General features: G+C 46.9%; 1 long non-coding RNA gene across 1 annotated transcript in view; it reads right to left on the bottom strand.

Annotated features, from left to right (window-relative positions):
• Positions 1-21,179, bottom strand: part of LOC118644178 — a 46,478-nt gene extending 25,299 nt beyond the window's left edge. The window contains exon 1 of the long non-coding RNA XR_004964387.1: positions 14,573-21,179. This is a non-coding gene — a long non-coding RNA (uncharacterized LOC118644178). The remainder of the gene's footprint in view (positions 1-14,572) is intronic.
• Positions 21,180-25,877: the final 4,698 nt, after the last annotated feature.

Below are 25,877 nucleotides of genomic sequence, written 5' to 3'. Positions count from 1 at the left end.
AGTCGGTGGCGTTAATGTATGCGACCCCCTGGAAGAAACGCTCCAGGTCTTTCAATCACAATCTCGCAATTGTGCGACTGTTGATTCGCTCGAAGAAGCGGGGCTTCCAGGTGTTTTCAGGAAGCACTACAAATCGACCCGAATACGATTGCTGTGAGCATTTCAATGTACTGCGCATGCGACACGGGGAAAAAAAATTAATATGAAATCAAACTGTTATTGCCTCGCGTATAAACAAGAATACAAAATCCTTTTTTTTTAACTGTCAATAATAATTAATAATTTTAATGAGTCGAGAAAAATTATTGGATGAGAAATAGCATTTCAATCAAAAATTACAATTTTGTAATACTCCTGTTGAACTAAAAAATTAATATTCTGCTGAAATATTAAGATTATATCAAGTCCTTCAAAAAAGATTAAGTTAAATATAATTTCTTATAAAGCAGCGGCTGTTAAATAGGATACATTACTTTTAATTTGACGGCAACGTTTTTTTTTTGTGCGTCAGTAATTTTCCGTCGATTTCCACGTCGTTTCACCGGGAGGACGATCCGTTCCGTAAAACGCACGATTCCGTCGAACGATCGTCCACCGTCGTCGTCGTCGTCGTTGTCGTCGTCGACGCCGTTGTCGCCGTCATGCGGGAAGCGCGCTAAATCGCGCCACTGAGGAGGACAACAATGAGCGACTCTGTAATTGTCGGAACGAGAGCGATCGAGCGAAAGAACATAATGCACGCTCTGTGCTCCGCCGTGACGAGCGATTCCTCCTCGTTACGCTCATGGACCCCCGTGAATCACTCGACGCGCGAGAAACGGCGAATTAGCGCCGCCGATAGACAAGAGCGTTAGTCACGAGGATCGTTAGTCACTCGACGGGCGCTCGCTCGCCTCATGCCTCTTGCTGCCTCTTGCTTAGAAACATCGACGCTTTCGTTTCTCTCGGGGAGAGACGGAGGATGCACCTAGGAGGAGGCCAGACACGGCCGTAAATCCGAGTATCGTTCCGGTCGGGCGGCCAGCGCCATCAAAACCTTTGCAAAAGAGTCCCTGTTTGCTTTCTATCGAGACGCGCCTGTTAACTTTTTTTTTTAATCTTATATACGTACATTTGCGTTTTTTTATAGACGAACTTAATTTGTTTCATTATTTTCGTATGGAATATCGAGTGTCAAGATATTACGAGGTAATATATTGATAACAAACGTACGTGTTTCTTGAGGATATTAAGAGCCGACGTGGCGACGCTAATTATGCTATCGGCTAATGAATAATGCGAATTTAACGGTAAGATAAACTGTGAATTAATTATAAAATTGATTGAAACTCGAAAATTTATATAATCAGCGTACATTTGCCATTAATAGATTATATCGAGAATTATATGGATATTAATTTGAGAATGATATTAATCATGATGAAAAGAGAATTTTTGTGATGGAGAATGTGTTATTATAAATACGTCTCTCGTCTCAATATCTCACGCGAGTGTGAGCCAATCGCAAGCTGCGACGAGGATTACGTTATTCGCCCTACATACTTTATGGAACATTCAGTCGCCTGGACGAAAGCTTTAATAATAGTATGAAATCAATGTATATTTTGAGTGAAATGTCAAGGTTCCACATTATCGACTGCAATAAACCAGTGCTTTATAACCGAAAACAGTATTCCAACAAAATCACGTCTACTTTACTATCACCACACACACAGGCACACACATACTTGTCATATTACGAGAGAATCGATTGTTGTGTAGCCGCAATAAATCGACAATTATATAGCGTTTTACGCCCGAAGGAATCAATGATTCCGATTTAATTGTCAAATATATTTCCGGAAAATTAATTATAAAACAATTATTAATATCGCGTAATCGCGCAACGCGCTGAAATAATGTTATCAATGGTGTTTGACCGCCGGAAAATCCGTCGTGTTTTATTGTCGGTCCCCCACGACAAGCGTTACTTACTCTCCCTGCGACCTCGATCCACGACGATTGTGTCGTTCTCGGCGCTTGAGTGCGTAGGTAGGCCTCCATCTTCGAATTTGTCCGTCGTGAGGTAGGCGCGACCGAGTGTTATGAATCATCGTCGAAGGGGAACACACGGTGCTCTACGCGAGAGGAGACGTAGCCGCGGACGGAGCAAAGTAGCTGTACTCCGTTTCGCGGAGAAGCGGAGCCGCACCGTGAGAACGGGCATTACGTAAGACGAACGTCATCGCGCACGGGAGAGCCATTGCGGCGATCGCGTGCGAGCACTATTAAATCGCCGACATGAATCTAGTAATATGATAATTACAAGCTTGTCCGCGCGCCGTAAAACCCACCGTGTGTGGGTGGCCGCGATCGTTCGTTCGTTCGCAACCGCTATTTGCGCGCAACGTAATGCGCGCCCCAGTCCGCTCGGGGTTTCTTACTTGTTGTTCCTCGTAATTCCTCGGCGATCATCCACAAAGTGTTTTCGTTGCTTTTTACGCACGGATTCCCACACCAAGTCAGGCGGTTATCCCGCCGCCAGTAAAAACCGTCGTCGAGCCACAATGGCAACCGGGAGGGAAGCCGAATGGCCAAACATTTATACCCCCGGCCCTTTCGGCATGGCCGTAGATTAACCATCGCCCGCGCACGGGCGTTTTCGACATTAAAACCTCTCGTGTTTCGGCGTGTCCCGTCGAGGATGCCGCGCTGATGGCAACGAATGTATACCTAGCCGGCGGGGAGAGGCGCGATCAGGTGAAACCATTTTAGAACAATGCTTGTTCCGCATCGGTGCGTGCGCGACGAACAAAAGAGACTGACACGAGAGAGGAGGGGAGGGAGGAAAGGAGATGGGGAGAGAGAGAGAGGAGGGGGGCGCAAACGGTCGGCGCTGCGTCGAGGAAGGGAAAACGAGAGGCGAGTAAACAGGATGATTGAGAATCGTCAGAGGAACCAAGACATCCCGGCCGAGAGTTCCTTCGGCGATTCCTCCCCCCCCCCCCGCCCCCATCGCCGCCGGCTCGGCTTTGTTTTCCACGATGTTTTCCCTTCCTTTCGGCCGGTGCGACCTCTGTTTGTGTGTACATATCGTTAACACCCTTTCCGTACCTCGCCCTCCCTCCCTCCCTCTCGCCATTTCCCCCCGGTAGACTGTCACCAATCTGTTCCCAACTGCACACACCGTGTAACTCGGTACACTCCTCTTCCTGTCGCCCTCTTCGTTAGTTTCCCGACTTCCTTTTTACACTCCCCTCTCCCGCCACGTCACCCCCGTGTCTCATGCATAACGTAAGCTTATCCGTTGCCTTTGTGCCAGCCAAGAACGGAATATCCCACCGTGTGCTATACCGTGCTCGAATTGTAGGCGCAGGTCCGGCCCGGCGGCTTCTCTCCCTCTCCTGCTGTCTATCGTCGCTAACGAGAGACGGACAGTCCAGAGAGCCGCCTCGGAAACGTCCGTCCGCTTCTATTCTTAGACCATAACGCGCCGGTATTATCGCGCGTTATCATCGCGATGGGACACTCGCAAGTTTCGTCGATCGCTCCCCGCTCCCCGGCACCGTAACGCGCGCACGACGATCGTTGCAACGATCGTTACATATCGTATACGTGTACGTGCCGACCGCCGCCGGCTGATCGCTTTGGTAATTGGAGTACGAGCGTTACCCTCCTTACGCGAGCGCTATTAGAGAGCGTTATATTGGACAGCAATTTCCACGAAAAGGATATCGATCCGCGGCCGAAGTACAAAGTAAAGCGGGGGGTGCGAACGATTTTCCGAGCCACTCCGGTGCCCGTCACCCTGACGCGCAGCTCTAATTTTCGTCGGAGGTGGTTTAGCTAGTTAACGTGCGGTATATCCTTCCTCCCCTCTCCCCCCCGATCGTCCCTCGAGCCCGCCAGCTAATACGAGAAGAGAATCGAAATCGTCCGTTCCTTTCGCGTCCGGCGTTTACTCCATGGCGCGCGTTATCCAACGGCAGTTCTCGAGCGGGGCTCATAATCCACGGAGTTAAACCTCAAATTACGGCGCGTGAAGATCGCGAGCTGGCATCTCTCTGGTGGGGGCCCACCATTGCCGTCGTCGCTCGGCGTGTGTAAGACCATCAGGCACGGAGGAGGAAGAGGCCAAAAGGGTTAACGGCCCGAGGACATCGTCGGCGTTCCGCGAATAGGATGATTGTCTCCGCCGCTGTCTGCCGGTGCACACGCTCTCAACAATCGCGCGCACACGCGCGCGCGCACTCGCTCGCTCGCTCGCTCGCTCTCGGTGCACTCCTTTCGAAATCTTTGTTGCGCGAGAGTCGCCTGTATCAAGGGTCGCGCCGTTACAACATTTTTATGGGCCATGTCCTCCTCCGCTTTCGTCCCTTTTTCCCCGCCCTCATCCTCCCTTTTCCCCCCCCGTCCAGCGAGGACCGGAGACGACCGTGAGGATTCATCCGGGCTCGTTTAGATAGGACTCCTCCCCCGATTCAGATACACCGAAATTGCGCGAACCGACGAACATAACCGCGGCAGTAAAACCTTCATCGCACTTTCTCTCCCGCACACACCTTCCCTCGCTCCTTCCTCCTCGTTCCTCCTCGGCTCTTCCTCGCTCTCCTCCCCGTTCCTCACTCTTTCTCTCTCTCTCTCTTTCACGCTCGCCGATCGTCAGCGAGTGCCTTTGCCCTACCGCTTCCCCCACGATGTTCTCCTCTTTCTCCTCCTTCGCTTCACTCCGCTCTTTCATCTTCTTTGTCCCCCCTTCCCCTCCCACAGCATCCCGGAATCGCCTTCCCGGGTTTATGCTTCTTCCTCTTCGCAGCCTCGAATATCCTCCAGGAATGCCCGGCGCCTTTCATACGGCGAGATGCCCGAAGTCGTCCGTCACCCGAAGTGAGTTCTGCGCGCTTTTCGTCGTACATAACGTAAACGTCCCGCATTTTCGTCGCGTTACTTTTTAATCGCAGCCCCCCCCCCCCCGCTTCGATTTCTTTTCTCAACGGGAATGCCTAGTCTTTCGTAACTTTCAAGGAATCAACGGCGACAAATAAATTAGCGAGCAAAGTTTCTCAACGAGAGACAACAGAATTTCAACCATCAATTCTAGATACGAAGAGGAATAAAAAATTCTCAAATATTGTTTCGCATTGTTCCTTAAACGTCCCTCCCTTCTTCGATTTTATATCTCAGGTGTGCCTATAAACTTCCAGCGAGATTCTAAGTTGCTTCGCTATCAATATCTCCTTCCAAAGCGCGAAGGCATTGCCGCCTTAATCCTGAAGGGAGATATACATGTTACAATATGTATATCCCCATGGACCAGTAACGTATATTTGTCCCGTGGCGCATAACTCTCATAATACTCGTCTCGATACAGCCTAATGGTACTATATACACCATGCATGTGTACAATATCGTGTATAAATGTATTCTATGTGTATCTGAAGTTTAATACGCTGACTACGATAAACTGATAAACATAGTATTTAATATTGATTAATATTAATTATATATTTAACAAATAATAAATAATAATTTATCAAATAAACTGATAAATATATATACGCACGTATATAATATATATCAATCCAAACGCTACTGGCACAGAGAGGCGCGATTATACGAGATATAAAATAGTGTATCTCGAATTCGACCACAGCGGATATTAACAGACCACACTGGTTGTTTATCTTTTATTAGTAATCTGAATAAGGATTGAAAATTTTTCATGGGAATCCGTAAAAATATTTTGGAATGAGTTATTTTTTCATAAGTATTTCATTTCGTTAATTAATATTTGTGGCTTTGTCGAAATAAAGCTAGGTGTTGCGTGTTCTGTTTTTTTTTTCAATCTCAAGTTTAATCCGGTGTATTAATTATTTGAAAGTCTGTATTCGCTAACTCGATTTTAGATTTAACAAAGCAAATCATTATACAATTCAATATTTCTGAACGAAGATTATTTTTTCTATACTGTGTTACAGTTGTATGTAATTTTATATTAATAACAACTAAATGAAAATATATAATTCGTTTATGTAAAATAATTTTTACTTTTTTTTTAAGATATTTTACAAGATTATTTATATTTGTGCATTCTTTTTTTTCTCTTAGTGCTCTTGTATCTCATCTTAAGACTCAAAAACACGAAGATCAGAAAGTCTGATCAGCTTTGTACTGAAGATGCGGTGGAGTCTCAGGTTTCAACTCCTGGACGCGCATTCTGTGGTCTTGCTTTCGTAACATGTGGGCGAGGATCGTCATAAAGGCTGCAATATAAGGCGGCAAGATTTAGTAACGTTATCTTAGAAGAGTTTACCAACCGTCCTACAGCAGTCTTCTTCTCTACGTCGCGCGCAATGCCTTATTTCATATTTCTCATTCGAATAATAACGATTTTTATTTTCAAATAATAACCCGACGTTAATTTTTCTCAACAAAGTTATTGACAGTCAGACTACGACTAACACGTGCAGATCTCTATCTTGAGTACAAACCGTCGTATTGACTTAGACGTTATTATCTCTCACGATCTATTATACCGAGCGATATATCTATCAACTTTAGATAGGCGTGTAAACGACTCGGATCACCGACGTCTGATGGCTCAGCCCCGGAACGGAGCTATCAATCACATTATTTGGTCATGCTTCCTCCTTATTAGCCACGCTCGGTTTTATTCGCGAACTTGCTCTTGCACGAACATCGAGATCTATCGCGATCTCGCTCTCCGTCGCAAGAATCCTCGTCGTAAAACACCGGAACTCTTATTGTTACTCCGGTTCTCACCCAGGGAAGTTGCTCGTCTTCTTGCCTTCGTAACGCCGCGCCGCGCGAGAGCCGTAAACATTATTATACCCAAACTAATTGACTTTGCATAGGCCATCCCTCTCTCCTCCTGGAGGAGGACGCTGTAAACCGACGTGGTTTAAAAGCAATTAACGCTTTTCCTCGAGACACCTCCGTTCCGACCTTCGCGATTGCCGCGAACGTTTCGAGAACTTCGAAATATACGGCGCCTGAAGAATCCTTCAAGCGGATAGGATGTACTCAAAAGGCGATAATCAACTTCGTGTCGTCAATTCAAATTTTTCCACGTTTTTAAATGGACCCGAAAATAAGATAAGACAAAGATGTAAAGAGTTTCACCAAAATATTATAGTTAATTATATTATATCCTAAACGTTGTAACTCGAATACACTTCTCTAAATATCGCTAAATAAATATAAAACGTACTAAAAACTATATGAACAAATGTTGGAATTGATGCCAGCAAACTCGCATCGGAGTTACTTTGTTCCACTTGCGACTAATGATTTACGGAAATCATAAACGTTAACAGTCACGCTGTATTTACGATGATCGCGTGACTTCGCGATGCGTGTGTGTGCGTGCGCGCGCGCGCGCAAGAATGTTTTCCTTTTTTTTTTTTATTCAATGAGAGAGGCAAGAGCGAATGGTACGTGATAAGCATAATATATCGTCGTCGACGATAACTCTTCCGTGCAATTATGTAGAACGAATGATTCACGCGCAATTAAGTTCAACCGAGTCAATCAGTCCGTTTCGCCTTGGCCGCGACAAATGACGAATCGATCGCGTTGTCGAAAACAGAAATTTGCACGCTATCGGGAGAATTACGGAAGATATCCTCTCGCGAGTGATAAATGTAGATAGAACTAAAGACATCGACGATACAAGTCAGAAAGAGAGAGAGAGAGAGAGAGAGCGGGGTGAGGGAGAGAGAAAAGGGGAGGGGAAGACGAAGAGAGCCGCATTTCTCGCCAATTCAGCGAGTTACAAGTCTGACGTCATCGGCTCGACATAATTCGATTCAATTCGCTTAATTTTGCGAAAATTGCCAATCTTCCTCACTGCGTTACCGTCTAGCTCCTTCGTCTATCTGCTCGCCGTCTCCCGTGGACTGCCTCGCGTCCCTTTTCTCTCCACCGGTCTCGTCCTACCTCTTCCTCGCACGAAGAGCATTTATCGATCACGGTACACTGCAAAGCATATCCTCTTTATATATAAAGGACATGTATATTTTATAACGGAATATACAATATTAGAACGGATTTCTTACGTGTCCATTTTACTTAAGCGTGACTGGCGCAATTCTTAATGTGACATTTTATCTATGTATGACAATGTCTTTTATATAAATAGGACTGAAAATAATTATTATAGAATAGACGTTAAACCGGACATTATAAAGGATGTGGTCCGAACATTATAAAGGATGTGGTCCGTCATGTATATTAAAGCGGACGAAATAAACAAAACTATTCTGGCAACGCAATATGGCGCGAGCGGTAGCGATAGCTTTGTCGTTCACTGTTACAACAGTCTGTTAGCTTGTCTGCTTTGACGGCCGTTCTCTTCGCAGTTGTGATGAGTGTTTTTGTTGCTAATTGTTGGTGCTAGTTATGGGTGTCGATCGGCGCGGTGGCCGTCGCGGTGGGTATGCGGCATGTGATTGCGAATTTGGGTTGCTTCCCGAGGATGGTGACGCGGGTGTGTGCTCCTCTTGCGGGCATTATTCGCCTTTACATGAGCGTGTGAGAAAAGAAGCACACGTTTGCGTTGTCATCCGCGGGAGACAACTCAAATTCGTCGCGATCGCATGCCGTGCATTTGCCGCGGTGGTTGCCTCGTCGATCAGTGCCCGTGTTGGCACCAACGGTTAGCAATAGAGATGTTTATTGCAACTGAGAGGAGGGCAGCCGTTAGGGCGGACATTAGTCCGTTCTATTTATGAAGGACATTAAAGACAATGTCCTGCATATATAATTCCGTTTTAATTTCACACTTATCTAAAGTGGAAAAAAAGTCATTTTTTTCCATTATAGTTTCGCGGAATTTAGAGCGGATGTGTTTTGCAGTGTATACACCTCTTTTCCTTCCTCACTTCCTACCCCTTCCTACCCACCGCTTATATGAATACATCACATGAGATTCGTTCTGTCGGCTCCACGTGTGCGCGAGAGCTGTTACGCGCCGCAACTACTATTGTAAAATTTTAGATTATTGATATTCTCGAAACTCCGAGATGATTCACGATCAAAAAATATCCTAGGTGTGTGACATCATATTCTTGATATCGTATTAGAGCTTTTATTACGCCATGTCGATGTCGCGATCTTAGATATGAAATAATTTCGAAATCGATGAGATTTATCTTCTACTAAAAACTCTAAAATTGCCATTTTAAACTACGAATTAATCTTTATTTTTAATTTCAGAACATCGTCCCATTATTTAATTATTACAATTATTTTAACAAAGAGAATGGCTTTGTATATCAGGCAAAGATTTCTATCTTGAGCTGACTCAATTCTCATCAGCTGCGCGAACGTGCTCCAACTTAGCGTATTAATCTAAAATCTCGCTTGCCTGTGAATCATCGCTGATTAAAGCCCGGTCAAAAAAGAAGACAGTGTTCTACCTTCTCAATATTCTAATAAAATATGTCTCGGCACCGACTAATTGTGCATCCATCGTTTTGATTGTTTTAATACGGAATTTTTGTAAATCAGCCACGCGCGACGTCGAGAGACAATCAGGACAATGTTTTAATAATCATGAAAATGATTTTAATCAGGGAAATTACGCCGCGTGGTTGTGAATAAGTAAAAACGCAAATCCGACAGTATCTCAGTTTACAACATGTGCAACAATTAAATGATTGAATCGTCGAAATATATTGATATAATGACGCGTAAAATGTAGCTCTCAATTTGATTTAATCGGTAATACTTAATGATACCACGCGGCCATAGATATTGTAACGCATAATCCTATCTGTATTCATTTCGATATGTGGCGCATGGAATTGCATGAATCAAAATAGCCAGTGCAAATTCAACCGCCGTCGATTGCGCACTAACAAATGCCGCTAATAAATAAAATGACAAAAAAATCCAATAGTTCGCTAGCGCGTTTTGTGCACGATGTATCACGGTTATTCGAGTTGTGAATCGATAATGCACACAGCCCGACATTTCCCGATGTAAATATTTTTCTCCTCGACAAACGCGCGTTGTAAATTTTTAACGTTCTACCGCTTACTAGATTTCACGATTGCAATCCGTGCGTATTTTTACAAGTTTTTTTTCCATGAAAATGTATAACCGTAATCAATAATTCCACGTTTATTTATTTTTAATCCACCGGCTGCTTTGATTGCCTGTGTTTCGAAGTTTCGAGGAACTAGAGGCACATGGGGGGGGAAAAAAAAAACCTCGAGCAGGGAGACGTGTAAGCGATAAGAAAATCGGTATGTTTGATTTGCTCAAGTTTTCGACTGTGACTGGCCGACTTACTGAACGCTTACGTCTTTTTCTATGTGCCACCAGCAGGAATACTTTTGCCGGGCTGAAGTTATCGGGAAACTAATTTTCTAACTTCGTTCGACCGCTCTTGAATCCATCGTTCGGGGGAAAAAAAAGAGAAACGGTACACCCGCGATATCAAATTAATAGATAAAATTCGTGTCCGCAAACAGAACGGATGGATTTTATTGGAGGTCAAACTTCATGCTCTCTCGACGAGACCGGTCTCTTTTCGCCTCTCGCAGCGAGGATCCAGTTTTTCGGCGATGCATAATATACCTTCTGAAATTCGATTCGATTAATTTCACGTGACTCATCGCGCTCTCGTGATAGCGGTTCTCCTCTCGTCGCCAGGGTTAAACGTTTTAGTGAAAGCCAGTGATTTAGGCGAGTGAATTCGGCAGAAAAATCGGCTCGGATGACGGCAGTCGTGTATACTTTCACGAGACAGTTCGCGAGATAGTCTCTCTCTCTCTCTCTCTCTCTCTTTTTCTTTCTTTCTCTCTTTTTTCGCGCGCGGATAGATCGAGGAAACGCGAGCTGGGGCAGGCGAGAAAGAGAGAAAGAGATTCAATTTAGATTGGCAGTGTTTCTCTTCCTCTTTTTCAAATATCTTTTGTCGGTGCCGATAACAATGAGAAGAGGCACCAGGCGGGAGCGCGAGCGCGCGCGTTTGCGGCTCTATTGAGCGCGCGCCTTTCGCGCGCCTCATCGCACCGTGTTTTTCTTCTTATTCAATCTTCCAGTCGAATTGATAGGGTTCTCGCGAATAATGACAAAGCGTGCTAGCCCGGGTGCCTGGCATAATGCCTCCCAGTCAGATTGGGCGGCGCACGCGCGCGCCCGTAAAGTATGGCATGAGCGCGCCAGGTTGCACGAACCGCAGAGAAATCCCGACAGAAATGTCTATGATTCTACCGATGGTATCTCTGACCAATCGCTAATTTCTGTTAACTTTAATTAACCTACAAGCGCGGAAATTCTGATTATATGGCCAGCAATGCCGATCCTATTAACTACCAATGCCATTACGAGCATCGCATCGTATCGTTACATGGCAAGCATTCATGTCAAATTTAAGAACATTGGAAATTTATTTAAGCAAAAGAATAACTCTCTTTAACGATGTTTTAGCGTAAAAACGGAAAGGAATTGTTAAACATAAATTGTCCGTCCGGTCTCTCAAATTTGAAATACAATATTCGCTATATCTTTTCATTTAAACGGAGAGAGGAAATTTAATTACGTCAAATTAGCGCCGAGCCGCATGGACGCGACGAAGGTAATCGTAATTAAAGTTACCGAAAATTTAAAGCCGCTACGCGGATTTGTCCGGTTTCACAGAGAAGAGCGGCGGCACCCGGTGGCTGACCGTCCGATTTTTGCATTCCAGCGGTGCAATAACTATGCGGTGGCAGATGCAAATTATTCGTTGAAATTGTAGCTCTCGAGTAATTATCTGAATAATATGAAAACAAGGAGGCCACGTGCGCAGCGATTATAATAAAATCTGGGACATTATTACTTTTTCGTTTAATTATCGATGCTACATTAATCAAAGGCTTTTTCTGCCTACACATGCGCGTGTGTGCGTGTTTTTCATAATGATTTCATACGTCCCTAACTTAAATATTCATGTATCGTTGTTTGCACGTGGTATGGAAATCGCGTAATTTCCTATTAAAACTGTTTTCCCGAGTGCGCGATATTAATTGTATGTAGCTTGATCGATTTGTCGTAATAATTGATGCATCTTATGTTTAAATTTGCATGATTAATTTACACTTTGAGCTTATAGTTTTAATCCACGAACGCTACTAAATGTAGGTGAACTTTTACTCTATTGCGCTATTTCAAAGACTTTGGTACAGTTTCTGTTGTTAAAATTTTGATAGTTAAAAAAAATATAATAAAATGTTTTATACTAAAATGTTAATTCAGTCATACATTGCAAGCCATAAAAAAATACATAAAAAAGAGAATTGTAAGAGAATTCTTAGTGCGGCTAAATTTTCGTTCAATGTTAATGTAAAAAAGATATATATTAGCACACTCCAGGACTAAAGAACGTAGAAAGCACCTGTGTAAACCTTTACGTAACATAAATATACACTATGCAGAATCACAATCCATCAATCAATTACCATTCAACAATCGACATAAAACCCCTGAGATAAAAGCGAATGTCAGGCCCCTTTAAAGGCCGGCGATATAGATATATGACGGATATGACATTTACACCTCATCTCCTTATTCGAAACGCGGGTTTTTATTGCGCGAGGTACTTTCGCGAGACCTGAAACACGCCCCCGCCCCCGCACTCGCGAGTCGTCCGTTCCTCGAAAACTGGGAGAAGAAATCGATTTGGCCGTATAGCGCGCGTCGATACAATTTCCCGTGGGGTGCTGTCGCTTCTCGTTTCGCAGCCCTGCTAGCAACGGCTGGATGGCTGGCTGGATAGCTGGCTGGCTAGTCGTAACTCGTGGACCGACCGCGGGCAGGAAGCACGAAGGGAACCAACGGATTCGAATTCCTGCCACATTTCGCGCACGCAGCTGATAGCGCGCGCCCGCCACGCGAAATAGTCTCCCGGCGTAGCGCGGCTACAGGAAGCAGAGGGAGAGGGAGAGAGAGAGAGAGAGAGAGAGGGGGGGGAGGGGGAGAGATCGATCTAGCCTCAGCCCCGCGACCATTTTCTCTCCCCTTCTCCCCCCCTTTTCGCGAGATATCTCGAGAAATTATTATTTTATACGAACGGCTGCGCGACAGCTGACAACGCGCTCGCGCGGCCGCGCGCGCGCTGCAAAATAATCCCGAACGGCGAGAGAGATCGATTTCCCCCGCGAGTATTCTTACCCGCTCCTATTCTTGGAGAGGTCCCGGGAGATTATTATTTATTTTTCCTCCTTTCATCGTCGCCGTCGACGAAATCGCGCAAACGGGGTACCCACGCATCTCGACGGTACTCGGCGGTACGGCGGCGGTGGACCTGTACGGCGGACGATCGCGTTTCTCTCGCGTAAACTGCGCTTCAATTTGCATGCAAAGGTGGCGCTTGTTTACTTTATTATCACGGCTGTGAAATTTAATTGTAAATTTGCTAGAATTTTATGCGGCGCCCGCGCACGGCGGCGGCGGCGGCGGCGGCGGCGGCACGGCGGGGAAAAGTTTTTAATCTTGCAAGCCGAGTTTAACAGAGATATTTATGCACGTTGCACACCTCCTCGGAAAAGTTACGCCGGCATAAACAACGCTCATAAAGGGCGGAACGCAGCTTTTACCTGGATTTTAATCTTCAGCGTGCATCGTGCGCGGAATGTAATTTACCGCAAATAACGGTCTTTTTTTTCCTCACTCAATAATTCACGTGGCCGCGATACTTTTCGAGATGCAGGACCGAAGTTAAGTTCACCGCGGTTCGTTCGGCGGCCGTGCCTATAACTAAGGCTCAACCGGGAAGTAACAAATCACGCGCTATAATTATTATTATTATTATAACGCATGTACGTTACGGTATTGTAATTTCCATATTGCGGCGCTAATTAATAATTAATGGTGTAACACGTGTTCTTCATGTGGAATGTGCCACAGTGCAACTACGTTAATTAGGCTCCACTTGCGCTGCGCGTAGTTGCACATGTACATTGCACACGCCTTTGTGTATAAGCCTTTAGCGCGTATTCTTCGGACGCGGAATGTTTAATTTGCATTAATTCGAAGGGCCGGCCACGCTCAACACCTTAAATCTTTCCTCTTTTTTTCTCCCCCCGTCCCCCCCGGAAACAAATTCAATTTAATCCAATTCAATTCGCGAACCGCGTTTACCCTCCGCGTGCAAATCTTTTCCAAAATGCCCGCCCGCACGGCATTCGAATGACTGTTGCATAGCAACATATACCTCTCTCGCACTGACCCGAATTCAAATCCCCGAAATATAGAACGTATCTAAAGTAGATGGCGATATTTCACGGACATATTCGCGGGCACGAAACCGGGCGGAAATTGCGCACGCGGGGTGGGGTATTGTTGTCGCTGGAATACCTGTGTGATTTATAATGGAGAGATAATAAGCCTTCCCCTACACTTAAAGCGGACTTTTCACTTCGATCACAACGTTAAAACGCCGCCGTTCGCCGCGACGTACACATCCCTCTACGTACATACGTGTGACCCGCGGGGCTTATCGCGGCGAAATAAAAAAAAAAAAAGAAGAAAGGTCCGAGGCGCGATCTAAAGATAATGGTAACCATGGCGCTCGCCTACTTACCTTTTTGGGTCGAGGCAGATCGATAGGCGCTTCCTCCTCCGGCTGCAAACATCGCGACGCTTCCGACGTGGGATGAAATTTCGGTTCGGCTCGCGAATTTCCTCGGTCACTCAGGTCTATCGATTGCCGGAGACGAGCTCTACGTGCCGGCGTGGAGACCGACGCCGGATGTTGCTGATCTCGATGTGCCGCGCGTATACGCGAAGGTAGCCACGGTGTCACTGTGCGCAACGCTTTTACAAATAATTACGGATGGTAATTGCGGATTGGCGGTTACACTTCCGGTTAGCATCGAGTGACGCAACGAGGGGATGAAGGGAGCCCCAAGACGCGCGCGGGTCGAGTCTCGAGATCGACGAGGAATTGCATCGGGAAGAGCATTCGACGTTTTTTGGGGAAACCTACGATTACGGAGGAAAAGAGGAAACGAGAGTACAATTTCTCGACAAGAAGATACTCGTATTTTTAAGATCATCTTGAGCATTATTGTCTCGGGATATCATAAACCAAACGTAGAGACGTATTAGCATCTTAGGATCGGTCTTGAAACAAGAATCGATTATGAATAACCGGCCTAAGAGTTACGATCACGTTGAATAAATATTGGCGCGCTGTAACTAGCGGCCATATAAATTTATGCGAGCTTTACCCCGTCGTCCAAAATAAGGAGGCTTTGGGACTTCAAAGGGCATTTGTGCCTGAAAGTAATTCAGTAAATTTGTTTCCATTGGCTCTCGTCGCGGGTTTCAATAACCGTGTCTTCAAGTGCCTTTCTTACTTGAATAATAAAGACCTCAAAGAGAAGCACGGCCGTTTGTTATAGCAATAATAAATCTAGAACGGGGACAAAACCCATGCCACTTCGCCGGCCCGCGAGAGGACGAGAGTGTCGTACATTTGTACGCATAACGTTCCCCTTCCCTCCCACTTGCCACGATCCTCCCAGGAGACGATATTACTCGTTCTCATTTCAAATGCCTCGGCATGCCACCCATTATCGGAAAAGTTGTATTATCAAAAGGAAACCGTGGACGAAAATATCGCAAGAAGGTGGAGCCCGAATGCGGCGACGCGAAAATGCGTCGAAAAACGTCCGGCTGACGATGATACGCGCTGTAAAGTAAATCGAGGTTGCAACTGACGAAATTCAACCACTCGTCGCGTGCACCCTCGCGTAATTACCTCCGCTTCGCTCGGATATATCGAACTAACGTTCGGACGTTTAGCGCAAATTGCTGCGAACACGTTTTTGCCGGGATCCGCGCATCAATTAGGCGCCCGCCGTAGTCTAATCCGAGGAAGTTTTGCGTGCGCAAATTACGGGCCGCGTATCGCGACATCGACGTGGGACACTCGCTAATTTCGCAGGTTATTGCGAATTTATGAGGCCGAATGCGCAAGAGGGAGATTTCGGTTCGTGAAGTTTTAGACGCAACAAGTACGGCGGCGGCGGGTTACATCGCGGGTACGCTTTACTTTGCCAGCGGAGCCCCAGCGGAGCTTTGGAAGGAGAGAGGGGGGAGGGAGAGAGAAGAAGCGGGCGAGGAGGACGCTCGGAATTTTTGGTACAAGTGTCAAAGGGATTACCGCGATAATTCGATGTAAGCGAGCGAGATACAAACGAGCGCGGTGAGGATAATTTTGCGGAGCCGCCGTAGACGACGGCAGTTACGAAACGTTGTGCATCACGATGATTCACTCGGAACGGCGGCGTTTTCCACGCCGCCGTTGGGAAATCTTGCTTAATTTCCACGACACAGAGCCCGATTGTCTCGCGCCGGGTCGCAGGTGAATTTACGTTAGGCTCCTAATCACTATTCATTAGTCTTTCTCCGTCTCTCTTTCCCGACACTTCTTCCGAGCTTCACGTTTCATTACGTTAATTACAAATTCGTGATTTGACATGCAAAGTACGACACGATGCGCACAAGAGCGCGTATTAGCGCGTCGTTAAATAATTCAATTACGCGTGGGGTTCCCCGCGGGTTAAAATGCGTGACGGTTTAATTAACGCCTATCGATTTTTTTTTCCCCCGTCCGTCGATTTAATCGATCGACGGACATTACCTCCCACTTTAATCCTCGCAAAAATTTGACCCCGACGGTTCTCGAAAAGTAATTCTCGTCGCTCGTAAAAAACTCACTCGAACAGGAATTGCGAGTTATCAATGAATACTCGTCGCGTATATACTGTGTATATTTGTTCACGCCGATATCTAGGCAGAAACATCATCCCGGGAGCAGAGAGAAAGGGACAGAGAAAGAGAGAGAGAGAGAGAGAGGGGAGGAGGGAGAGCACGAAAAGAGGGGATGAGTCAAGCCGATATATCGATCCGCGCAACCCTCTTTCAAACACCTTTTTCAGTGAGAACAAAAGCGTTTCCAAACTTCGATCCGAAGTCGCTGGCACCGGTCGGGCTATTCTCTTTCGCGAAACGAATTTCCCGGAACATCCTCGACCACACGGTCGCACACTCTCTCGCTCGCTCGCTCTCTCCCTCTCGGTGACGTTAACACAACTACGAGTTAAAAAAAAAAAAAAAAAACGACGAGACGCGAAATCGCATTGACATCGAGATTGATTACGTTAACCGGCAGAGTGATTAATCGCCGTCGAAAAAAAAAAGAAAAAATTTCGGGAAGATCGTACCGCGGCAACACGAGAGCGTGTGTCGTGTATAGGTGTCTGTGTGCGAGACGTGTGTAGCACGCAGGTCTCTCTCTCTCTCTCTCTCTCTCTGTCGTCAGGTACTACCACTACTATCGCCAGCTTGATTTTGGACGCGGCGATTGACAATTATTGTTGGGCGGCCCCGTCAGAAATCAAATTTGAGGACGTGTCAGCCGCTGAATTTTCCGCGCTTTCGTACGCGGATCTATCCCACGAGCGAATCTTATTGATTAACGCCGCGAGAGTGATGATGACGAATATCCTCGTTAACAGCCACTGGTATTAGTATTAGATATATACTCGGGTGCTTTTCGAGTGCCACCGCCAATGCACGGTGCTAGATTACTGGCTGACGTGCAACAGCGCGATCACTCCGACGGCGGGTCCAAATATTTCCGTAGGCAAATATTTTCTCGCTCCCTGCACGCGCGTCGCGGTACAGTGACAGCGTGTTGCGTTTACGAGTCTGGTACGAGCGTTCGTGCGCGGATAATAATTTCGAGAGAAACCGGCGCGACAGACGCGGGCGAAAAAAAAAAATCCATCACATATATTACGTCGATCCCGTGTAATTAAATATCGATTGCTTTCATGGCGCGCGTCTGAGTCCCCTTCCGCTCTCCCTTCGCGAGAATTTTTATCAGAAATTAATGTGCGGAGGACAAGACACCACCGTCCTCCTCGATCAACTCATAGCAATCGCGTAACTTCTCTTTAGCTTTAGATATCATCGACTGTTATCTAAAGATGTACGTACTCGGTTTCAAGATCCGGAAATAACTCGCCAAGTTATGGTGTCTCGCTATCGTGTCGCGTGCAACTATAACTTCTCACTTGCTATCGCGCTATCGGTCCGCGTTACGTTACGCGTCAAAAATGCGGACACTCGTCATCGACCCTCGAAGTGGGTTCGCCGGCACTCGAACAGCGGTGCCTTACGGGTTACGATAATCTAGCCCCCGGGTTCGAGAACACCGGTTTCAGACCAAACTTTGGCTCGCCGGTTCGAGCTTAATCGTGTATTCACTCAGAACTGACGACGATGACTACTCTACTCGACGCGATAACACGGAAGTCTCAAGTCACAGAATTTCCGACCGGTATAATATATATTCCAAAATCGACGTGTGCACGAGAAATTCTCCATCTCGAATCGAGAGTCAGAGACCCTGGATCAATGTTCTCGAACAATGTGCCGGCCGATGATTATCGGTACTTGAACGATTTAAAGAACGTCGCTTGTACGTGTATGTGCTTATGCGTATGTAGCACCAGCGGCTGCAAGTTGAGCTAACTCTGTATCTGTCTGCCAGTCTCATTGTCGTCAATGATAATTTACGATGATTAAAGATACTGACAAATAACTGGCATCCGCGAGAGAACAGGCGGGGTCTTATTTCATGAAAAACGAGATACGTCCCTACATGACAGACGTATAGAACGTCCATTAAGGTCGTTATACGTTCACGCTCCAGAAAGGTTGTCATCGCACACGTCATCAGAGAATTACGCACTTGCTAGATACCGCGATTCAACGTAGATAAGAGAGATAATTTTCATTTTCCACTTTCTTGCGAGTGCGATGTAATTAAATACAAACTCAAACTAAGCAGTGTCAAAAAAAACGACGAAAAAGGAGTTAACAGAGATGACGAAATACATGTACCATTCGCCTCCGAAAGGCCAAGAATATTATTCGCCTTGAGCTCGTTGCTACGTCGTGTTATATGCTTTTTTTTTTTACACCGAGTGCTGGAGATCTCGTTAACATCGTAGCTGGCAGTTAGTGGCCGAGGCGACAGCGACAGCGTCACAAAGCGGAGCGAGAAACGAGCGGAGAGAACGAACCGAACCGAGCACGCAGTGACAGTGACAGTAGTGCCGACAAAGCGAATGACGAAGCGAACGACGCGAACCAGCGGTGGAACCAGCGGAAAACGCGTGACAAGGTAACCGCATCGCGGGTACCGGAAACCCGACCGGGAACGGGTGCCCTCCGCGCCTTCCCCCCTTCCGTCGCGACAGGTCCGAAAGTGAGGGGAACATCCAGCCATCTACTCGTCCCCGTCCGTCCATCCATCCATCCATCCATTCCGTCCGGCACCTTCACCACGTCCCGAATTGGTCGGAACCGCTCACGGATCGGCTCACTTTCGCGTCGCACTCGCGTCGAATCCAACAAGTTAAAGGCGCTTCTGACGTCAGACCGACCGGGTGTCCTGTGCGCGACCGGGTCAACCCCCGGACCGCTCTGCTCTGCCGGGACTGTGCGCTTCTGGGTCTAACTCTCTTCCTTCGTTCCTCCACTCTTCTACCTGCCCTTCATTTTTCTTTCGATGAAAGACGGACACGGAGCGCGGACGTAACATTAACACACACCGCGGAGTGCGCGGCGACTTACGTACGTACCGTACGTACGTACGTATTCGTCCCGAGGTCGCTCGGGACTCAGGAAGAGAGAGACCTCCTGAGTAGGATGGCAGTTTAAATGCAACTATGCTTTCTCGGGTTTGGGTTGAGCGCGCAGGGTCCGAGTCGGTTGTGTTCGGTGGCGCTCGGCCGCTGTCGGATCTCGTCGATATGCCCATAGACACAGTGTATATGTCTATGGATATGCCGTGCCATGCCACGCTATGCTTGTGCTTGCCTGGTTGCCCCCTCTCTGTCTCTCTCGTTCTCCCTCTTTGTCTCTTCCTCCCCCCTCTCTGCTTCTCTCTCTCTCTCTCTCTCTCTATCTCCTCGTTACTCCGTCCTCCTCATACGTAGTTTCCTTGTTCCTCCATCTTGCTCATCTCTCCTCGGGTTACTCTTGGCTTCTTTGTTCCCTCTTTTTCTCCTTCCCACGTAATCTCCCCCGCTTCGCTCCGTCTCTCTTTCGTCTTCGACTTCTTTCGTCTCCTTTATCGTCTCTCTCGCTTCCGCTCTCTCGAGCCGGTGGTAATGCCGATGTGTTGGTCACAGCGTGATGGTAGTGGTGACGGTTGCGATGGTAGTTGTGCGCCGATGCCGACGTGGTGGGAGTGCGGGGGTGGTGGTAGGTGGCAGACCGGTGAGAGGGCAAGGAATGACGGTAGTAGAATGTAGAGGACAGCGGCGCGGGTGTAAGAGGGGGGCCAGGAGAAGACTTCCCTCTCTCCCTCTTGTACCCGGAGCGGGGACGAAGCTTGCGACAGAGACGGTCATATGGCGCCCGAGTCAGAACGGGGATGTCTTATGTCATTCTCCTCGGTGATAGTCTAACGGGTGTCGCGTATCGTCGCTCTGCCGAGGTCGCCGCGCACGGATATAATTGGAAGATTTCCCCGAGTTTCTCCAGTTTATTCGCACTTCGATCATACGCGCGAGATAAGGTTCTAAATGCGATTGCGACATCTTGCGAAAAAACATCGAGGGAAAAAAAAAAGAAGACAAAGCGACGAAGGTGTACTTAATGTATTATTATTTTTACCAATGCAGCTTTATCTTGGCTTAACTTATCCTTACCTTTTTCTAGTTTTACGAATTAGATTAAAGTTAATTCACACAAGCAGAAATGGAAATGTTAAAGAGCTGTGTTGTTCCTATTGTTATCGCTTTTTTATGCTGTAATTTTTAATAACGATTCGAACAGTATTGGAGTCGAATTTGTCATTCTACCGCGTCAATTAATCTTTCCCGTCCAACTCGTAAAAGTTTTCCGAAATTTTTCAGACTCACCCTGACATCCCCTGGCTCTTTCCAGCTTTCCTGACTTTTCCGATTTTCCGGACGCCTGACAACGCCGATTTCGCCTCGTCGTATCACCAGGCTCGGCTCGGATCCCTTTCTCTCGCCTCTGTGCATGTCGACTGTCTTTACAATACTATTCACCCGACAAAGAGTCTGATGCCTATTCATTCGCTGGATTTGAGAGAACCGATGTTATTAAAATTCAACATCCGTCGGAGCAGGACCGCGGTAACTATCGATTATTCAGTTGTTTGTTGGAAACAGAAGATGGTTTGCGGAAAATGGAATTAAAAGTCAGTCGGGTTCGGCGGAGTTTCCTCGGAATTTCCGACAACCACATCCATCTTTGTACATTAGGAGCACTATAAAATACGCGCTGTTAACGCAGGCTCTTGAATACGAAGTCACGTCAGATGTTATATTACCTCTATCAACCGAATGTTAACTAGAGTATTACGGATGACAGATTTCCTCTTCTCATGAAACGAGGGAGGGAGAAGGGCGGGGGAGAAGGGGAAAAGAATATTGTAACAAAAATTTTGTAATTTATAAGCACCAAGTTACTATTTTCTCTCGTTCCGGTGAATTAAATTACCTCCGTTGCAGTATAAAATTTCGCTTTACTAGCGTGAAAATATCAAATAGTATTTTGCATACTGAACATTATGTAAATTTACGAGAGATGTATAGCATTAAATAGTTAAACCGCAAGACATAAGTTTTCCTAGAACCATCCTAAACGAGCTAGACGTACCAAATGCATCAGGATACGATATATTCCGACGCTTCTTCGGACAAGCATAGAAATTTTGGATATGCGTTACGCGCAGTCGCGCGTTTTACATCACCCGTTTTACATATACCGTTATCGTTATAAAAGAATCAGAAGAGGACCAATCCGAACTACAAACGTCCGATTCTACGGGGCACGAATAAACAAAACGATTATCTCGTAATTCTATCTACCGTACTGCGCTTACAGAAATGCATATCGGCCGTAACGAGATCGAATGCCGCGGCTTGTTTCTTCTTTGACCGGGTACTCGGACGTTTCTCTCCGCTCACGAGAATCGTGCGAATCGCATCCTTGAATTCCCCGTACGCTCGTGGAAGTTTACGACTGCACGGTGATAACAGGCGTGCAGCAGCAATCCCTCCGCGGTTTATCGCGCTTTCATTACGGATCTTATCGTTGCGCCGCCGCGCCGGTTGCGATATGAATCAAAGAGGATCGGCTATCCCCCGCCGATCGAGCGGGAGCGAAAACATTCCCGTGGGAATGCGGCGCACTGTGCACCGCTCGTTACGCCGTTTAGAGGACGCGCAATTTAATCGGGAGCATCGCGCGCGCGTGACGCATATGTCCCAGCAGTTGTTCCCGATTACGAGACGTGGATATTATCACTGCCCGTCTCTTTGCCGCCGTCGTTAAATTGAACTGTTTGGTCTAGTCGGCGCAATTGACCGGCAAAATACAACACGGCGATTAGCATGGATACGACGTGTTTTATTCTATCCCCCCGGAAATTCGGGGCGATTCCATTCGGCCGATGCATTTCCAAGCGCTACATTATTCATGGCCTATAATGAGACACTTGAATATACACGTAATAAAACGCGAGCGAGCGAGCGAGCGCCCGCGCGCATTCATCTCGGTACATCGCCGCGCGCCGAAATCGTGATACCGTAATTGAACGCATAGCGACGGTTTTCCGAAGGGGGAAAAAAGAAATAGCTAGGGCGAATTACGAACAGAATCGCATAACATATTATTATGCAAATTAATTTATAATGCGGTATAAGAGAATAATATGTGATATATCAGTACCTGTATTCATGGAGCGTTTGATTTACATAAACCACATCTCATTTCGTTCAGAATGAAAGTCCTGTAGTTTCAAAATAACGAAATATCATTTAAGCATTACCCAACGTAATATAATTACGTAACTGTATATTAAATAAAATGTTGGTTAGAATGAGAAATATCGCGAAAAAATTATAAAAATTTCTCTGAAATAATGTAAATATTTCTTGCACACGCACACATACGCGTATATTACTCCCCGTGCGAATATTAAAAAATTTTTTTTTGTCTTTAATTTCCTGTATAATAACTACTCTCATTTATTTCCATATAAATGCAGATGCGGTATCCGGCAATGCCGGATATTCGCCGAATTTTTCGAAAATCACGCGGGCGAAATATTAATCAGCAAAAAAATTTTCAATATGCGATTTGAAGGACTGAGCCTATGTAGGGTCATTGCACCAGTCGCTGAACAAGCGTCAATAAATGACTGTATTGATGAAAAACAAAAAAATAACAGCGAGACTTGAAAATAATAAACTGCAAATTAATGTTTTTCTACATTCTAATTTTCACATACTTTTAATTTTCACATAAAAAACTTTTTCACATTTTCACAAGTTATTTTTACTTGTTCGCCGACTAGTGCAGTGACCTTATCGCCGAAGCGAATTTATTAAATGCCACCGACAGTTTCACGAACTACCGCGTGCAAATGTTTCGGATAACTGGATCGACTTCTCTCCGTTCATTCAATAAGGCGAGCTTTAGAAGAGAGAAAGAGCCGTCTCGCTCTCTGTGACGTTACGCCTCTTCTCGCCGTGATTACTCTAATGCACGACGCGAGAAAGAAACGAGAGGGGAAAAAGAGAAACGAGACGAAAAGTTTCGGCCGCGCGCGTGCAAAAGGGAGAGAGAGAGAAAGAGAGAAAAGTTATCGCACCCGACGGGTTTTCGAAGTTGGTTGCCCAGTTGCGCTAATCGAGCCAGCCATTTCTGGGCCGGGAGAAGCGGAGAGAGAGAGAGGAGAGCGGGCCGCCGCGCTGACGCAGAGAGATGCGTCATCTTCGGGATCTCCCCCGGCGGTGCACCCGCCTGAATTACCATGCTGAAATTTAATTGGCGCCGTGCGCGCGCGCAAACTCCGGGCGGAGAAGAGGAGAAAACGAATTAAGAAATTTTATTCGATTTGTGCCCGTCGTTTTCGGCGACAAAATCGTTTTCGATTGAATATCGCGCTTGCGAACGCGGCGGGCAATTTCTTTGACTATGAATTTCATTGCGCTCAATCAAATTCGCAAGCAGAAAGAAAGCAGAAGAACTTTTTAATTCCTTGTCAATTCCTCGGTCTACTAGATGAAATCCGATCGTTTTCCCGGAAGGAAAAGTTTTATTTTTCTACAAATAAAAGTTTCGCGCTTTAGGACGGCGGATACTTTTAACGGTTTACCTTCAACATTCACATCTTTCGGACGAGGTGGCTGCGGCCCTGTTCGAGCGTGTCGGCCGTGGGTTGCCGACGAAAACTTGATAACCTAGATTTTGGCGGTCTCCGGGCAAGAGTTAGCACACGCGGAGACTCATTACGTAACTTTTGCGATCGATCGTTCTGCCCCTCGCGCGCGGAACGCCCGCACGCTCTTCCGGTATGCATGCATGCATGTACGACGCGTGTATGCGTGCACGCGCATATATACATACATACATATGCATGCACAGAGCACATCTACGCGCGCGCGCACACGCACACGTACGTATATATACATATACACGTGTCGTGACGACGAATTGGATCGTGTTATCGTGCCGCTACCGGCGGCGTTGTAGGGACGATAAAAGCGTGCGTGCCCGGAGTGAAAACATGCAAAGACGCGCTTTATAAAGTTCCGGCGCGACGCCACCATTCTCTCCCTCCGCCGCCCCCGCCCCTCCCTCGCAACCCTCTCGGTTCCTCCGCGAAATGAGACATTCAAGTACTCGCGAACATCGTTCCCAACCGCCACCCTATACGCTCACACACACACACACACGTACGCGGTCTCCCGCCCCCGTAGCCGTTTTTCCGCGCGTCGACGGCAACCTTTCCCGAGCGTTTTGCCCGGAATCTAGGTAAACGCACGTTCCCGTTTTATACAGGGCGACTTTCTCTCCCCTTTCTTCCTCTCGCAAATACTTCCCGGCAGACACTGGCTGATTGACATCCAGGATTAAGCCGAGATTAAACGGGCGCCGCTGCCGTGAAAGATCACCGAGGGAAGGCTTACCGGTTGGGTCGAGGATCCGCGTACACGAAGATCACGTTAGAAAACATTTCTTACGCGTTAAATATTGACACGCGGTTCAGCAACCCGAGTCCAAGTTACCGGAAATGTGAGGCGAGACGGAATTCTCTTTGAAAGTCCCCCACCCCCTCCCTTCTGCCACCCCCCAAAAAAAAGAAAGAATGATGGGAACGACGCATTCTCTGATAAAAACGAAGGAGACAATGACGGAATCGTCGAATGGAAGGCGCGATCGATGCGATCGTTGCGTTATCGTCGCATTATCTGTTCGCGTTCGACAAGTTTACACGTCGTTTCGCTTAAATCGCAACAAACGACTCTGCCCCGTCTATCTATCTGGCACATCTCACGCGGCAAATGCCTGAGAGTGTGTATACGTCTCCTCCGCGTGCGGGGCCCTAATTGAAGGTTTGCCTCCGCCGCGGATATCGCGGTCATTTACAATTTAAATGGCGTCTCCTTTATTCATCGACCGTCGGGGGCCTCGCGATTCCCCGGGCGGTTATCCGATTCCTCGGGAGAGGCCAGGCGCCCCCGATCGACCGCGAGGTCGACGAAAACGCAAGCGCGAAATAAAAAAAAAAAAAACCTCTCCCTTGACGTTTTTCGGGGGTGACGGAGGGGGGGGGGGCGCGAACGCGGGTACCGGAAATTCTCGAGTGCCGCGATTGTTCGGTCTCCGGTCGGAAACCCCGGCACTCCGGCCAAAATCGAGTAGGCGCCCACCCCCTCCTCCTCCTGCTCTTCCCTTCGGTTTGGATGCTCGATAATCTCGATCGACTTTCACGCACGCGCGACTGCGCTCGATGTATTTTTAATCCTTTAACGCGCGTA

The sequence above is a fragment of the Monomorium pharaonis genome, chromosome 8 (genome assembly GCF_013373865.1).
Source record: "Monomorium pharaonis isolate MP-MQ-018 chromosome 8, ASM1337386v2, whole genome shotgun sequence".
NCBI classification, from domain to species: Eukaryota; Metazoa; Arthropoda; class Insecta; order Hymenoptera; family Formicidae; genus Monomorium; species Monomorium pharaonis.
This window is presented reverse-complemented; position numbering and strand designations above follow the sequence as displayed.